Below are 16,113 nucleotides of genomic sequence, written 5' to 3' on the forward strand. Positions count from 1 at the left end.
GTTACATGTTCCCTGACTCCCACTGAAGATATAGATATACCCTCAAGTATGTACATCTCAGTATACACCCTTATTCAAGACATTAAGGTGCATAGTAATTATTTGTTTATGTGTTCATCCCCTTCATCAGACTTCACATTTTCCCTAGGCAAAAACTATCTTTTTATTTCATATATATGGCATAGTGCCTAGAATATAGTCAGTACTCAACAAAAGCTTAATAAATAGTTAAGTTGTTGTGTAGATAGATGGATAGATAGATTGACAAGTAAATATATTTATTACAGTCTTGAAAGCTAAGACATTGAAAGAAGTGTATTAATAGATAAGAACTCACTAATTTTAAGTTATACACAGGTGTTAGTAAAATCGGTAATGAGTGTGGCAAGGGAATACAAATCACACATGGATTGGTGCTTTCCTTATACTAATAGGTATAGAAGGATGATATGGTATAATAGAATTTTGCCAAGGGTATTCAGGAGAATAAAGTTAGGTGATTGGAAAGCCATAGTGTGCTACAAAACTTATATCAGTTGTCCAGCCCTCTGCAAAATGCACACTGTATCCGACTTACCAGCTCCTGCTTTATGTAATTTTGCTTAATAGAGAGTGCAAGTTTCTCAGGCTCACAAAAACCTAATATTAGCATCTCAGTAGTATATTCAAGTTACCACTTACCCATATGGGCTACAGATCCTTGGAGGAGCCTAATAAGATAGAAGAATACCCGCTATTTTACAGTATCTTTGAGTGAAGAGGATAACAATTTTAAACAATCTGTCAGGCTTGCATTTAGTGAAAATTCCTGGCTTGTTAGCCTGGCTAATCTTTGAGTACTTTGTGTTTGAACAGAAAACGCTGTTATCTCTTATCCTATCTATTCCTGTGGTGAGCAATGGGTCTGTACTCACTGCTGGAACCAGTCCTGATGATATCATCCTCATCACCATGGGGACACTGTCCTTGTACAAGGAAGAGAGTTAAGTCCACTCTAAAGAGGTCCAAGGGCTCTCTTGAAGTATAATCAGAATTCTCAAGTGGGATTTAGGTATAATCTGTGAGGGGTGACATGAAAGAATAAGTATTTCTGAATTTCACTTAAAGCCTGCTGAATTCCAAGCCTTAAAAAAGAAAATCTTATCTTCAAATAAAGAGATAAAAGGAGTATTCTTTTAAAAAGGCAGTCAGGTATTTACCCAGTTGGATAATCTATGTTTTTATACTTTCTAGGGTACACTAGAATATCCTTCCAACCCTCAAATAAATATGTAGAGCCTAGAAAAATGGTACAGATGAACTGGTTTGCAGGGCAGAAACTGAGACACTAATGTAGAGAACAAATGTATGGACACCAAGGGGAGAAAGTGGTGAGTGGTGGTAGGATGAAATGGGAGATTGGGATTGACATATGTACACTGATGTGTATAAAATGGATGACTAATAATAACCTGCTGTATAAAAAATAAATAAAAGAAAAAAACAAACTTGCAGTTGCAAAATAAATGTCACGTGTATGAAATATACAGGTTGGGGAATGTAGTCCATAATTATGTAATATCTGTGTATGGCTACAGATTGTAAATAGATTTATTGATAATTTTGAAATGTCTAGAAATATTGAATCACCATGTGGCATAACAAGAACAATTATAGTGTTGTAGATCAATTATACTTCAAAAACAAGCAAAGAAACTCATAGAAAAAGAGATCAGATTTGTGGTTACAAGCAGAGTGGGGGTGGTAAGGGGGAATTGGATGAAGACAGTCAAAAGGTACAAACTTCCAGTTATAAGTAAGTACTAAGGTAATGTATATGACAAATAGAATTAACATGGCTGTATGTTTTATGTAAAAACTGAGTAAATCCTAAGGGTTTTCATCACAAGGAATTTTTCTTATATTTCTTTAATTTTGTATCTGTATGACATGATGGATGTTCACTAAACTTGTTTCACTAAACTTACTGCAGGAATCATTTCATGATGTATGTAAGTCAAATCAGTATGCTGTACACCTTAAATTTATACAGTGCTATATGTCAGTTATATCTCAATAAAACTGGAAGAAAAAAAAAGAGTAAGAAGCGTTGTAATAACAGTCGCTCTGGGTCTATCCCAGGCAAATTGGGATATATAGTCATCTTACACATACTCCTCAGGTTTCATGTGGTCACTTTTGACCTTTAACCCACCTTTACCAGTTTTTGCCTTGTATTTAAATACATTGAGAGTAAGTAAAGGCAAACCTGAACTGGGTCACTCATATGCCCCTGAAAATGATCTTTTTTTTAGAGCCAGCAATTATAGGAGGCTTACGTTATCCTGGAATGCACATCTTTGGGTTGGTTAAAATCTAATGCCCATCATTAACTGATCAGAGACTCCATGTTCTCATTTGTAAAATGTGTGGAATAATAATTAACTTATTGGTTGCTATAGAATTAAACAAGATAATTTGTTATTAAGTACATTGTGTAGGTCATTGCACTCAACAAGAGGTATTATTATTTTTATTGTTGTTGTTACTTTCGTTGCTATTATTGTTTTTCTCTAGGATTAACCTCCAAGGTTAGCTTGAAAATACAATCTAATTTTCATTAATAACCCATTACAGATCAGTCATGTATGAATTTATTTAAACCTGTTTAGAAACTATAATTCCTGTTTCACTTCTTAAAGTAATGAGTTCCATAAACTTTATTGCCTGCTGTGTAACATGGCATTTCCTTTAAATTGTTTTAACTTAGCTTTTCCAAGCATCAAAGGATTCTTCACAGTTTAAAAAAAAAGTAATTTGTATATAAGTCTATTTGGATCTGATTCACACCCTTGAAATTTTTATAGATGTCAATCATAGCCCTTCACACTCATCATTATTCTAGACCCAGTAATATATTTTATTGCTTTTAAATTTGATCTGAGCCCAGAAATCTGAAACCTAGTCCTAACTTCATGAGTCCAATGGAGGAGTCAGTTCATTCAAAGACAGAACCTTCTCTGCAGTCTTCTCACTTATTGTCTGTGCTACCCAAACTTTTAGCATGGGGCTCTGAGGGTCTGGATGACTTTGTCACAATTCAGTGAAGGACTTTGGAGAAATGATGCCTAATGTGAACTCAAACATTAATATTATTACACTATCAGATGCATAGGAATCCTCTCCCTCAAATTGAAGAGAGATTTCCTAGAATTTTTCTTTTTTCTGTGTGTCTTTTTATTTTAACGTTGTCTGGGTTTCAATAGATCCTTGTCCCAAAGAGTAGAACAGCAGAATCAATAATACACATTATCTGAGTGCATTTTAGGGATTAATATGGTGCTCTCTCTTTGTGGGAGACACAAAAGAAACATGAGGTAAGATTTGTATCTTTGTGGACTGATAGTCTAAGGGTAACTAGAGGGACATATAAAAATGGGAATACAAGACAGTGCAGGTTACTTGTGCTATACAAATCAGACAACAATTAGCAAAAGGAAGACACTGGTCCACCTCGCTAGTATATTCGAAATCCTTGGCAAGGGGAGGTTTCACATAGGAGAAAATATGTATAATGTATATTATTTTATCAAATACATGCATATATTATTTTATAAAATTTTCATGTACAAAAATAGGTTAAAAATCAAGTAGCTATCAGAGCTTTACAGTTTAAAAAGCAGTTTCCTGTCCCACCTATTCTCAGCACCAACCCCAGATGCAAATCATGTTCAACTCTTAGATATTTTCTTCTAATATGAGCCAAAATATTTCAAAACAATATTTAAATATCCCTCATCTCTATTTGTTTTCACTTTATATAGGTTCTATTGACTTCCTCCTTTGTAAAAGGGGATTTTGCTTTCCTACAACTCTTGAAATACATACATTCTCACATAGACACGTGCACTTTATTCACACACACACACCAAAATCTCACATCGCTCAATGTGGTTTTGCTGTAATTTTTACTTAAAACAAATCATGTAAATATTTATTGATGAGCCAAATAATTTTGAACTTAACTTTTTTCCTTCAGTAAATTTAGGCTTACATTTCATTTCCCATACCAACTTTCTATTTTCTTTGGGGTTGTTAATTGCATCAATCACTGATCCCTCCCCTCCTCTCTCCCTCCCCTCTCTTCCCTTTCTCACTCCCTCCACTTCTCCTCCTCCTAATTCTCCTCCCCCAGTGCCTCTCCCTCTCCTGCTCTTCTCCCTCTCTCTCCCCATCCCTTTCCATTTTCTAGATACCTAATAGTCATTTATATATAAACATTCTTTCAGTAGTGTAAGTATTGTCTCGAAATTTCAGCTACTAAGCTAAACTGTCAGTTTTTAGTTCTTGGAGACACCCTCTGTGTGCCATTCCCCAGTGTGAGTTGACCCGCTCCAGGCTTACTATACACCTGTTGTCCTCAGAGTGTCTTTGCCATCCCTTGGAGGGAATTCCCTTCACCTCTTTGCTATACTAAATTATTTATTTCTTGGATATCATATCTTGTGTGTTCTTACTTTGTTTCCTCATTTTGCTTAAGCATTTTCTTTAGTACCCTCCTTAGAAAGTATACTTGGGGAGTAAATATTTGAATACTCACACATCTAAAATTATCTTTATTTTTACCTCACATTTACTTCATTGTTTATCTGTAGAGAACTCTAGGTTGCAAATCCTATTTCCTCAAAATTTTGAAAGCACTGATGTGTTTTCTTCTATTTTCTAATACTGATGTTGACAAATTTGATCCTTGATCTTCTATATGTGTCTTTTTAAAATTTTTAATTTAATTTATTTTTTTATACAGCAGGTTCTTATTAGTCATCAATTTTACTCACATCAGTGTATACATGTCAATCCCAATTGCCAAATCTACCACACCAACATCCCCACCCCACCGTGGCTTTCCTCTCTAGGTGTCCATATTTTTGTTCTCTACATCTGTGTCTCAAATTCTGCCCTGCAAACAGGTTCATCTGTACCATTTTTCTAGGTTTCACATCCATGCGTTAATATACGATATTTGTTTTTTTCTTTCTGACTTACTTCACTCTTCACAGTCTCTAGATCCATCCACGTCTCAACAAATGATCCAATTTCATTCTTTTTTATGGCTGAGTAATATTCCATTGTATATATGTGCCACATCTTCTTTATCCATTCGTCTGTCATTGGGCATTTAGGTTGCTTCCATGACCTGGCTATTGTAAATAGTGCTGCAATGAACATTGGGGTGCATGTGTCTTTTTGAATTATGGTTTTCTCTGGGTATATGCCCACTAGTGGGATTGCTGGGTCATATGGTAATTCTATTTTTAGTTTTTTAATGAGCCTCCATACTGTTCTCCATAGTGGCTGTATCAATTTACATTCCCACCAACAGTGCAAGAGGGTTCCCTTTTATCCACACCCTCTCCAGCATTTGTTGTTTGTAGATTTTCTGATGATGCCCATTCTAGCTGCTGTGAGGTGATAACTCATTGTAGTTTTGATTTGCAATTCTCTAATAATTAGTGATGTTGAGCAGCTTTTCATGTGCTTCTTGGCCATCTGTATGTCTTCTCTGGAGAAATGTCTATTTACATCTTCTGCCCATTTTTGGATTGGGCTCTTTGTTTCTTTAATATTCAGCTGCATGAGCTGTTTATATGTTTTGGAGATTAATCCTTTGTCTGTTGATTCGTTTGCAAATATTTTCTCCCATTCTGAGGGTTGTCTTTTCCTCTTGTTTATGGTTTCCTTTTCTGTGCAAAAGCTTTGAAATTTCATTAGGTCCCATTTGTATATCTTTGTTTTTATTTATATTACTCTAGGAGGTGGATCAAAAAATATCTTTCTGTGATTTATGTCAAAGAGTGTTCTTCCTATGTTTTCCTCTAAGAGTTTTATAGTGTGTTACATTTAAGTCTCTAATCAATTTTGAGTTTATTTTTGTGTATGGTGTTAGGGAGTGTTCTAATTTCATTCTTTTACATGTAGCTGTCCAGTTTTCCCAACACCACTTATTGAAGAGATTGTCTTTTCTCCATTGTATATCCTTACCTCCTTTGTCATAGATTAGTTGACCATAGGTGCGTGGGTTTACCTCTGGGCTTTCCATCTTGTTCCATTGATCTATGTTTCTATTTTTGTACCAGTATCATATTGTCTTGACTACTGTAGCTTTGTAGTATAGTCTGAAGTCAGGGAGTCTGATTCCTCCAGCTCCGTCTTTTTCCCTCAAGACTGCTTTTGCTATTCGGGGTCTTTTTTGTCTTCATACAAATTTTAAGATTTTTGTTCTAGTTCCTTAAAAAATACCATTGGCATTTTGATAGGGATTGCATTGGATCTGTAGATTGCTTGGGGTAGTATAGTAATTTTCACAGTATTGATTCTTCCAATCCAAGAACATGATATATCTCTCCATGTGTTGGTATCATCTTTAATTTCTTTCATCAATGTCTTATAGTTTTCTGCATGCAGGTCTTTTGTCTCCCTAGGTAGGTTTATTCCTAGGTAGATTATTCTTTTTGTTGCAATGGTAAATGGGAGTGTTTCCTTAATTTCTCTTTCAGATTTTTCATCATTAGTGTATAGGAATGCAAGAGATTTCTGTGCATTAATTTTGTATCCTGTAACTTTACCAAATTCATTGATTAGCTCTAGTAGTTTTCTGGTGGCATTTTTAGGATTCTCTATGTATAGTATTATGCCATCTGCAAACAGTGACAATTTTACTTCTTCTTTTCAAATTTATATTCCTTTTATTTCTTTTTCTTCTCTGATTGCCGTGGCTAGGACTTCCAAAATTATGTTGGATAATAGTGGTGAGAGTGGACATCCTTGTCTTGCTCCTGATCTCAGAGGAAAAGCTTTCAGTTTTTCACCACTGAGAATGATGTTTGCTGTGGGTTTGTCATATTGGTCTTTATTATGTTGAGATAGGTTATCTCTATGCCCACTTCCTGGAGAGTTTTTATCATAAATGGGTGTTGAATTTTGTCAAAAGATTTTTCTGCATCTAATGAGATGATCATATGGTTTTTAGTGTTCAAACTGTTAATATGGTGTATCACATTGATTGATTTGCATATATTGAAGAATACTTGCATCCCTGGGATAAATACCACTTGATCCTGGTGTATGATCCTTTTATTGTATTGTTGGATTCTGTTTGCTAGTGTTTTGCTGAGGATTTTCACATCTATATTCATCAGTGATATTGGTCTGTAATTTTCTTTTTTGCAGTATCTTTGTCTGGTTTTGGTATCATGGTGATGGTAGCCTCATAGAATGAATTTGGGAGTGTTCCTTCCTCTTCAATTTTTTGGAAGAGTTTGAGAAGGATAGGTGTTAGCTTTCCTCTAAATGTTTGATAGAATTCACCTGTGAAGCCATCTGGTCCTGGCCTTTTTCTGTTGGAAGAATTTTAATCACAGTTTCAATTTCAGTACTTGTGATTGATCTGTTCATATTTTCTATTTCTTCCTGGTTCAGTCTTGGAAGGTTACACCTTTCTAAGAATTTGTGCATTTTTTCCAGGTTGTCCATTTTATTGGCATAGAGTTGCTTGTAGTAGTCTCTTAGGATGCTTTGTATTTCTGCGGTGTCTGTTGTAACTTCTCCTTTCTCATTTCTAATTTTACTGAGTTGAGTCCTCTCCCTCTTTTTCTTGATGAGTCTGGCTAATGGTTTATCAATTTTGTTTATCTTCTCAAAGGACCAGCTTTTAGTTTTATTGATCTTTGCTATTGTTTTCTTTGTTTCTATTTCATTTACCTCTGCTCTGATCTTTATGATTTCTTTCCTTCTGCTAACTTTGGGTTTTGTTTTTTTTCTTTCTCTAGTTCATTTAGGTGTAAGGTTAGATTATTTATTTGAAATTTTTCTTTTTTCTTGAGGTAGCTTGTATAGCTATAAAGTTCCCTCTTAGAACTGTTTTTGTTGCATCCCATAGGTTTTGGATCATCGTATTTTCATTGCATTTGTCTCTATGTATTTTTTTGAATTCCTCTTTGATTTCATCAGTGATCTCTTGTTTATTTAGTAACATATTGTTTAGCCTCCAGGTGTGTGTGTGTTTTTACGTTTTTTTCCCTGTAATTCATTTCTAATCTCATAGCGTTGTGGTCAGAAAAGATGCTTGATATGACTTCAATTTTCTTAAATTTACTGAGGCTTGACCTGTGACTCAAGATGTGATCTATCCTGGAGAATGTTCCATGCGCATATGAGAATAAAGTGTAATCTGGTGTTTCTGGATGGAATGTTCTATAAATATCAATTAAATCTATCTGGCCTATTGTGTCACTTAAAACTTCTGTTTCCTTATTTATTTTCATTTGGGATGATCTGTCCATTGGTGTAAGTGAGGTGTTAAAAGTCCCCCACTATTATTGTGTTACTGTTGAGTTCCTCTTTTACAGCTGTTAGCAGTTGCCTTTAATATTGAGGTGCTCCTATGTTGGGTGCATATATAATTTTAATTCTTATATCTTCTTCTTGGATTGATCCCTTGATCATTATGTAGTATCCTTCCTTGTCTCTTGTAACATTCTTTATTTTAAAGTCTATTTTATCTGATATGAGTATTGCTACTCCAGCTTTGTTTTGATTTCCATTTGCATGGAATAACTTTTTCCATCCCCTCACTTTCAGTCTGTATGTGTCCCTAGGTCTGAAGTGGGTCTCTTATAGACAGCATATATATGGGTCTTGTTTTTGTATCCATTCAGCAAGCCTGTGTCTTTTGGTTGGAGCATTTAATCCATTCACGTTTAAGGTAATTATCGATATTTATGTTCCTATGACCATTTTCTTAATTTTGGGGTGTTTGTTTTTGTACGTCCTTTTCTTCTCTTGTGTTCCCCACTTACAGAAGTTCCTTTAGCATTTGTTGTAGAGCTGGTTTTGTGGTGCTGAATTCTCTTAGCTTTTGCTTGTCTGTAAAGCTTTTGATTTCTCCATCGAATCTGAGTGAGATCCTTGCCGGGTAGAGTAATCTTGGTTGTAGGTTCTTCCCTTTCATCACTTTAAGTATATCATGCCACTCCCTTCTGGCTTGTAGGGTTTCTGCTGAGAAATCAGCTGTTAACCTTATGGGAGTTCCCTTGTATGTTATTTGTCATTTTTCCCTTGCTGCTTTCAATAATTTTTCTTTGTCTTTAATTTTTACCAATTTGATTACTTTGTGTCTCGGCCTGTTTCTCCTTGGATGTATCCTGTATGGGATTTGCTGTGCTTCCTGTACTTGGGTGGCTATTTCCTTTCCCATGTTAGGGAAGTTTTCGACTATAATCTCTTCAAATATTTTCTTTGGTCCTTTCTCTCTCTCTCTTCTGCTTCTGGGATCCATATAATGCAAATGTTGTCACATTTAATGTTGTCCCAGAGGTCTCTTAGGCTGTCTTCATTTCTTTTCATTCTTTTTTCTTTATTCTGTTCTACAACAGTGAATTCCACCATTCTGTCTTCCAGGTCACTTATCCATTCTTCTGCCTCAGTTATTCTGCTATTGATTCCTTCTAGTGTAGTTTTCATTTCAGTTATTGTACTGTTCATCTCTGTTTGTTTGTTCTTTAATTCTTCTAGGTCTTTTTTAAACATTTCTTGCATCTTCTTGATCTTTGCCTCCATTCTTTTTGCAAGGTGCTGGATCATCCTCATTATCATTATTCTGAATTCTTTTTCTGGAAGCTTGCCTATCTCCAGTTCATCTAATTGTTTTTCTGGGGTTTTATCTTGTTCCTTCATCTGGTACATAGCCCTCTGCCTTTTCATCTTGTCTATCTTTCTGTGAATGTGGTTTTTGTTCCACAGGCTGCAGGATTGTAGTTCTTCTTGTTTCTGCTGTCTGCCTTCTGACATTTTTTTCTATCTAGAAATTTTTAAAATCTTCTCTCCAAGATTTTTGAAACTTGATAATATGCCTCGATGTGGCTCCTTTATTTTTTCATTCATTATCCTGAGTACATATTGAGCCCATGAATCCTGAAATTTTATATTTCTTCCTATTTATTAATTTATTTTGCAAGTTTGTTCCTCTGTTTTTTCTCTTCTCTCTGCTATATATTAGTAGATATTGGAACTCTAAATTGTTTTCATACCCTTACTTTATTTTATTTTATTTTATTTTACTTTTCCACTTTCTGGGATATTTCTTTAGCTTTAGTCTACAGCTCTGAATTGAATTTTTATATCTGCTCTCATCTTTAATTTGTAAGAGTTTTTGTTCTCGGAATCTTCCTTTTCTACTACATTTCCTTCTTATCTCAAGGAATCAATAAATTGAATCTTGTGCCTCTGAAGATTGCAAATTTTTTAAAGTTTTCTTCTGATCCTTGAATTGCTTTTCTCTCCTTCAATTTACCTTTTTAACGTTTTTTGGTTTTGATCTTTGTCTTTTATGTGAAAAGTGTTCATGTACCTGGTGTTTCTTAATGGATGGTTAACATTTAAAGAATGAATTACCAAAAAGCTTACTGGGTTCTGTATGCCTCAGAGGCACTTCTTACCCGGTGCGTGTTTTTCTGGCTGGGAAAATTGAGGGACCACTCCTATTAGTATATGGATGTCTCAGTTTACTTTCTCAGAAATAAATCACAAATCTAGATCTCTAAACTCTTATCAAGAAACTTATGATTTCATCATATACTCAGGATAATCTCCTAGCAGACCCTAGCTTTCAGCAAGTGAAGAAAGGAGATAGATATGTGGGGAATAGGTTCACCATTCCATGTAGAGATTATCAGTAAACAACCAGTTGGGTCTAGTGGTCAGGTGTCCAAATTGTTTCTGGTTCACTTCTTCTGGGAATAAGTTTCTAATCTTCTGTCTGAAAGAACAGAGGCAGTTTCTACTCAGAACTGGGTGGAGAAGGGGATTTGGAGGTGAGGGACTTGGAATAGTGTTGCCAGGAAAAGTACAGGCCATCAGGGGTTAAATATGACTTTACAATAATTGATTTTTTTCCCATATAAGTTATGACCCAGATTAAATTATTATTGGTTGTTTACCTGGCATTCAAATTTAACTGGGAATATACATTTTTACTTTCTAAATCTTGCAACCCTACTCTGGAATGACTATAGAATTTAACTACTACTGTTGATTTTAAGTTAATCTGCATTTCTACTTTCCAAGGTGCCTGGCTCAAGTCACTAGTTTTGAAGCTTTCTGGGATTCTGTGGTAAAAGTAAGACTGCTTCTGGCTTATTCTTACCCCTACCACCAGCTTAATTTTAATTTTCTTTTTATACTAAATCAGCTAACATTTCCCAGCTCATTTTCAGATGCTAAAATGGTGTTATTATTTCCTTTCATTTCTCTATACTTGGGGGTTTATATTAAACACACGTACACACACACACACACACACACACAACTCTTTACTTCCATTTTGGTTTCATATGTTCCTCAAGTTGCTATATTTAATCAGGATTATGTAATAATATTTCTAAATGTTTGAATAAGAAGATTCTATTATGGCTGTCTGGTTAAACATAAAAGATGAGCCACATGATTCATCTTCCCTTTCTTTCCAAACCCCACTAAATGATGCCAAAAATTTTAAAAAACCTAACAGTTGTGAGAGAACATGTTTCAAGTTGTTTTTTGGATGATGAAACGTATTAACTGTCTAGAATGGAGGGCGTTTCAGCTCAGTACCTGAATGTGGGGAGACTGTTATGAAGCAGCAGGTTTTCCACTCTGCCCTGAGACTGCCCATCCTTTGGAAACACCAGGTGCCACAGCAATTGTTGTGATAGGCTGAGTTGACCACAGCCATGCTATTCTAAAGTCTGTATACTATAGGAAATGCCTCAGACATGTTCCGATGTGCTGGGCGTCTGGGTAACTCTCCTCCACCCCATCCCCACCCTGATGCAGGACAGATTATTCTCTGGAGAAAGAGAAATGGAGAGAGCCTCTTTTCTATATCAACACAGAATATAGCATAAGTGATCTACAAGTCCCAAAGCAGGGAGACTAATTGAAAACTATATACAGAGAGGACCTCACTGCCCTTTCCCTGCCTTGCTTCCAGAATTTTTCCAGGGGTAAAATTAGTCTTCCTCCCAAAAGAGATTAAGAGGTTCTCTGGAGATAAAATGATAGCTCAGAGAAAAAAATCTCCCTTCATATACTGGTACTGAAGTGTATATATGTCAATTCCAATCTTCCAATTCATCCCACCACCCCACCCCATCCCCGCTTTCTCCCCTTGGTGTCCATATGTTTTGAACAGATTTTAACATGAAAAAACATGGATAATCAGACTTTGGAACTTTGAAGAATGCCACTGATATGAAAGAAAAAGCAAACAGAAAAGGGGACTCAGGAAAAAAAAATAGAGAGAGCACAGAAAACCTTCAAAACATTATGATTAATATTTTTAGAACAAATAGAAGATACTGAGTTCATCAAAAAATAAAAAGTACAGAGTTCTATAAAATGAAATAAGTAAGAAAGAGTTGTGACTTAAATATAACTATAGCAAAGTAATAATTAAAATGTTGGAAGATAAAATTAAGGAAATCTCCCAGGAAGTAAAACAAATTAAGACAAGAGGAGAAAGATACTAAAATTAAGGGTAAACTAAGGATAATTACCAAGAGACCAACATCCAACTCGCAGTTGAAGAAAAATATAAACAGAGAGGATAAAATTACCAAAGAAATAATATGAGAACATTCTCTGAACTGACAGATGCTTGTGAGTGTTCAAAATTATAAATCACACACACACACATGAACATATGAATACTATTCTGAAATTTCAGAACAATGGGGAAAAAGAAAGTTTAAGGAGAGAGAGAGAAAAGAGTGTTCACACAAAAGATAATGGATAGTGATGGATTTTTCATCAGCAATATGCGATTCTGGAAGATAGTAATTCTCAAGGAAAATGATTTCCAATCTACAATGCTATATCCAACCCAAGTATTTACTAATGTTTAGAGCAGTGATTCTAATATGTTAATGCATATGCAAATCACCTGAGGATCTTGTTAACCTGAAGGTTGTCATTCAGTTTGTTGCAGGTGAGGTCTGAGCCTTTGCATTTCTACCAGACTCCCAGGTGATGCTGATGTTACTGATTAGGGACCCCCAGTTTAAGCAGCAAGGTTTTAGAAGATGGCTAAAAAATCTAAAGGATAACACCAGATAAGAATAAGTCCAAGATACCAGACACAGGTGAATAAACACAAGAACATGGCAAACGGAAAACCCAAGACTACGAATATGCAAAAGATCTAGAAAACAACCAGTTCAGCCTGTAGCAGCTGGATGGAGATGTATGAAGCCGTTTTTCATAAGGAACCATGAAGAAATGGATAATTTACAGATTTGGGAAGAAAAGTATTTTTCAAGTGTTGGAGATAATTGAAGGATTTGGGAAAATAACCTTAGGTGCATGGAAAATACACAAATTTAAAAGACAAGGCAATTATTAATTCTATGGGGAAAATCAGTTGTACAAAAAATAAAACATGCTCATAGAATAGTGCTTGGTTCAGTATTGAACTGTATTTACAGGGTCATTATTTCAACCACAAACCATGCTAGTTAGTGGGAGGTTGGTAGAGGTTGCAAAATTTGTGTTGCTGGTAACTAGCAAGGGGAAGTAAATAGATTCTACCTAAAATTAATGAAATGAAATAGCAATATAAGCATATTTGTTGAAAAATAAAGGATAACAAAAAAGAAATGGCTAAGTACTTTGAAAGAGGCTAATTAAAGGGGGAAGGACTAGGGGTTTGGAAAGAATAAGGCAGGTAACTGCTGATGTTTTGCATAAGCCTTTTAGTACAATATGACTTTTTTTGACTTTTATTTTTTTATGCAACATGTTCTTATTAGTTACTTATTGTATACATATTAGTGTATAAATGTCAACCCCAATCTCCCAATTCATCCCATCACCACCCCCACCCCCACTTTCCCGCCTTGGTGTCCATAAGTTTCTTCTCTACACCTGTGCCTCTATTTCTGCCTTGCAAACCGGTTCATCTGTACCAGTTTTCTAGATTCCACATTTAGGCGTTAATATACGATATTTGTTTTTCTGTTTCTGACTTACTTCCCTCTGTATGACAGTGTCTAGGTCAATCCACGTCTCTACAAATGACCCAGTTTTGTTCCTTTTTATGGCTCAGTAATATTCCATTGTATATATGTACCACATCTTCTTTATCCATTCACCTGTTGATGGGCATTTAGGTTGCTTCCGTGACCGGGCTATTGTAAATAGTGCTGCAATGAACATTGGGGTGCATGTGTCTTTTAGAATTATGGTTTTCTCTGGGTATATGCCCACTAGTGGGACTGCTGAGTCATATGGTAATTCTATTTTTAGTTTTTTAAGGAACCTCCATACTGTTCTCCATAGTGGCTGTTTCAATTTACATTCCCACCAACAGTGCAAGAGGGATCAGTTTCTCCACACCTACTCCAGTATTTGTTGTTTGTAGATTTTCTGATGATGCCCATTTTAACCAGTGTGAGGTGATACCTCATTGTAGTTTTGATTTGCGTTCCTCTAATAATTAGTGATGTTGAGCAGCTTTTCATGTGCCTCTTGGCCATCTGAATGTTTTCTTTGGAGAAATGTCTATTTAAGTCTCCTGCCCATTTTCTGATCGGATTGTTTCTTTTTTTAATATTGAGCTGCATGAGCTGTTCATATATTATGGAGATTAATGCTTTGTCCGTTGATACATTTGGAAATATTATCTGCCATACTGGGGGCTGTCTTTTCATCTTGTTTATAGTTTCTTTTGCTGTGTAAAAGCTTTTAAGTTTCATTAGGTCCCATTTCTTTATTTTTGTTTTTATTTCCATTACTCTAGGAGGTGGGTCGTAAAAGATCTTGCTGTGATTTATGTCAAAGTGTGTTCTCCCTATGTTTACCTCTGAGAGTTTTATAGTGTCTGGTCTTACATTTGGGTCTTTAATCCATTTTGAGTTTATTTTTGTGTATGCTGTTGTTCTAATTTCATTCTTTTACATGTAGTTGTCCAGTTTTCCCAGCACCACTTATTGAAGAGGCTGTCTTTTCTCCATTGTATATCCTTGCATCCTTTGTCATAGACTAGTTGACAATAGGTGCATGGGTTTATCTCTGGGCTTTCTATCCTGTTCCACTGATCTATATTTCTGTTTTTCTGTCAGTACTACATTGTCTTGATTACTGTAGCTTTGTAGTATAGTCTGAAGTCAGGGAGTCTGATTACTCCAGCTCTGTTTTTCCCCCCCTCAAAATTGCTTTGGCTATTCAGGGTCTTTTGTGTCTCCATACAAATTTTAAGGTTTTTTTGTTCTAGTTCTGTAAAAAATGCTGTTGGTAATTTGACAGGGATTGCACCGAATCTGTAGATTGCTTTGTGTAGTATAGTCATTTTCACAATATTGATTCTTCCAATCCAAGAACATGGTATATCTTTCCACCTGTTTGTAACATCTTTGATTTCTTTCATCAGTGTCTTATAGTTTTCTGAATACAGGTGTTTTACCTCCTTAGGTAGGCTTATTCATAGGTATTTTTTTCTTTTTGTTGCAATGGTGAATGGGATTGTTTCCTTAATTTCTCTTTCACATTAGTGTATAGGAATGCATGAGATTTCTGTGCATTAATTTTGTATCCTGCTACTTTACCAAATTCATTGATTAGCTCTAGTAGTTTTCTGGTAACATCTTTAGGATTCTCTCTATATAGTATCATGTCATCTGCAAACAGTGACAGTTTTACTTCTTCTTCTCCTATTTGGATTCCTTTTATTTCCTTTTCTTCTCTGACTGTCGTGGATAGGACTTCCAAAACTATGTTGAATTATAGTGGTTATAGTATGCACCCTTGTCTTGTTCCTGATCTTAGAGGAAATGCTTAGGTTTTTCACCATTGAGAATGATGCTTGCTGTGAGTTTGTCATATATGGCCTTTATTTTGTTGAGGTAGGTTCCTTCTACGCCCACTTTTTAGAGAGTTTTTATCATAAATGCGTTTTGAATTTTGTCAAAAGCTTTTTCTGCATCTAATGAGATGATCATATGGTTTTTAGTCTTTAATTTGTTAATATGGTGTATCACATTGATTGATTTGCATATATTGAAGAATCCTTGCATCCCTGGGATAAATACTACTTGATCATGG

The sequence above is a fragment of the Mesoplodon mirus genome, assembly GCF_964341445.2.
Source record: "Mesoplodon mirus genome assembly, chromosome: 7".
Lineage (NCBI taxonomy): Eukaryota > Metazoa > Chordata > Mammalia > Artiodactyla > Ziphiidae > Mesoplodon > Mesoplodon mirus.